Genomic DNA, 2,500 nt, shown 5'->3' on the forward strand with positions numbered 1-2,500 from the left:
ATGGTAATAACTTTTCTTGTATAAAACAGTTGGGATACGGATAAAAGGAAAGTTAGAGACATTCGCAGCACATAGATTATATTATTTATATATTTTAATATGTTTTAGAATGTATATATATTATCGATATATATCTGACGAAAATAAAAAAAAAATTTTATAAAACTCTAAACGGTGGATCACTTGGCTCATGGGTCGATGAAGAACGCAGCTAACTGTGCGTCATCGTGTGAACTGCAGGACACATGAACATCGACATTTTGAACGCATATTGCAGTCCATGCTACAGAGTATATAAATTTATTAAAAAATTTAATACTGCATGGACTACATATGGTTGAGGGTTGTAAGAATAATTTAATAAAGTTGCTTATAATATAATTTTAAATTATATTATTTATAGCACATGATATATTACTGGTAGGAATACCATAATATTAAAATTCAATTATATATATTTTACTTATATTATAAAATATAATAAAAAAATAAGTATATCCTAGTATTAATAAATTAGTATTAATACATTAAAGAGGAAAACTTATATAAAATTATATTATTTATAATATAAACAATACAGTAACTTATATATATTTAGTTTTCAACTAAAAAGAAAAATTAAAAATATTCTTAAAAACAACCTCAACTCATATGAGACTACCCCCTGAATTTAAGCATATTAGTTAGGGGAGGAAAAGAAACTAACTAGGATTTTCTTAGTAGCGGCGAGCGAAAAGAAACTAGTTCAGCACTAAAGGATTTTGTTTATACAAATATCCGATGTAGTGTATGGAATATCTATATTCTAATATGAGAAATTAACAGTCTAAGTCCTTCTTAAACGAGGCCATTTACCCATAGAGGGTGCTAGGCCCGTATGACGTTAATGATTATTAGAAGATATTTCCAAAGAGTCGTGTTGCTTGATAGTGCAGCACTAAGTGGGTGGTAAACTCCATCTAAAACTAAATATAACCATGAGACCGATAGCAAACAAGTACCGTGAGGGAAAGTTGAAAAGAACTCTGAATAGAGAGTTAAATAGTACGTGAAACTGTTTAGAGGTTAAGCCCGATGAACCTAAACATCCATGAAATATGAAAAATTCAACATTATAAATATTATATAATTATATAATAATGATGGTGTGCAATTTTTTCATATATGGACATTGCAATCTGTTAATAAATATATATTTATCATAAGATATATTTAAAAAGTTTATTTTATATATGAAAATTTATTTTCTATATAATATAATTTAAATATTATCGGATAAATAATTGACAGATAAAAAATCAATATAATGCGTAAATTATATATTATTATAATTTTATAATATTATATTAATTTATATATTAATATAATTATTATATGCATTAATATGATTAGCAATGCTATAGATTTAGGATACCTTCGGGACCCGTCTTGAAACACGGACCAAGGAGTCTAACATGTGTGCAAGTCATTAGAATTTATTTTAAATAAAATCTAAAGGCGTAATTAACTTAACTGTTAATATGGGATTAAATTATATATATAATTTTATATATATAATATCAATCCTGGGGCGTTCTATATAGTTATGTATATAAATAATTTTTAATTATTTTTTATACCTCTAACTAGAACGTACCTTGAGCATATATGCTGTGACCCGAAAGATGGTGAACTATACCTGATCAGGTAGAAGTCAGGGGAAACCCTGATGGAAGACCGAAACAGTTCTGACGTGCAAATCGATTGTCAGAATTGGGTATAGGGGCGAAAGACCTATCGAACTATCTAGTAGCTGGTTCCCACCGAAGTTTCCCTCAGGATAGCTGGTGCATAAAAATATTATATAAAATAATCTTATCTGGTAAAGCGAATGATTAGAGGCCTTAGGGCCGAAACGACCTTAACCTATTCTCAAACTTTAAATGGGTAAGAACCTAAACTTTCTTGAATGAAGTTTTAGGTTATGATATATTGTGCCCAGTGGGCCACTTTTGGTAAGCAGAACTGGCGCTGTGGGATGAACCAAACGTGACGTTACGGTGCCTAAATTAACAACTCATGCAGATACCATGAAAGGCGTTGCTTGCTTAAAACAGCAGGACGGTGGACATGGAAGTCGTAATCCGCTAAGGAGTGTGTAACAACTCACCTGCCGAAGCAACTAGCCCTTAAAATGGATGGCGCTTAAGTTGTATACCTATACGTCACTGTTAATGTAAATGATTTATATTACATTATTAATGTATATAAATTTAGAAACATTAACAAGTAGGTGGGTACAATGGTAGCGTAGAAGCATCTTCCGTAAGGATGTGTGGAGCTGCCATTGGTACAGATCTTGGTGGTAGTAGCAAATAATCGAATGAGACCTTGGAGGACTGAAGTGGAGAAGGGTTTCGTGTGAACAGTGGTTGATCACGAGTTAGTCGGTCCTAAGCTTAAGGCGAAAGCCGAACAAAATTTAAGGTTTTATCCCCATTGATAATATAAAATACCTTAA

The 2,500-nt window shown here is 31.1% G+C and overlaps 2 pseudogenes; both read left to right on the forward strand.

Annotated features, from left to right (window-relative positions):
- The first annotated feature begins 163 nt into the window (after positions 1–163).
- On the forward strand, positions 164–347 carry LOC129616906 (5.8S ribosomal RNA; annotated as a pseudogene).
- A 290-nt stretch (positions 348–637) lies between these two features.
- Positions 638–2,500, forward strand: part of LOC129616926 (large subunit ribosomal RNA) — a 4,018-nt pseudogene continuing 2,155 nt past the window's right edge.

Source organism: Condylostylus longicornis, unplaced genomic scaffold (assembly GCF_029603195.1).
Source record: "Condylostylus longicornis isolate FDR11 unplaced genomic scaffold, ASM2960319v2 ptg000325l, whole genome shotgun sequence".
Taxonomy (NCBI): Eukaryota; Metazoa; Arthropoda; class Insecta; order Diptera; family Dolichopodidae; genus Condylostylus; species Condylostylus longicornis.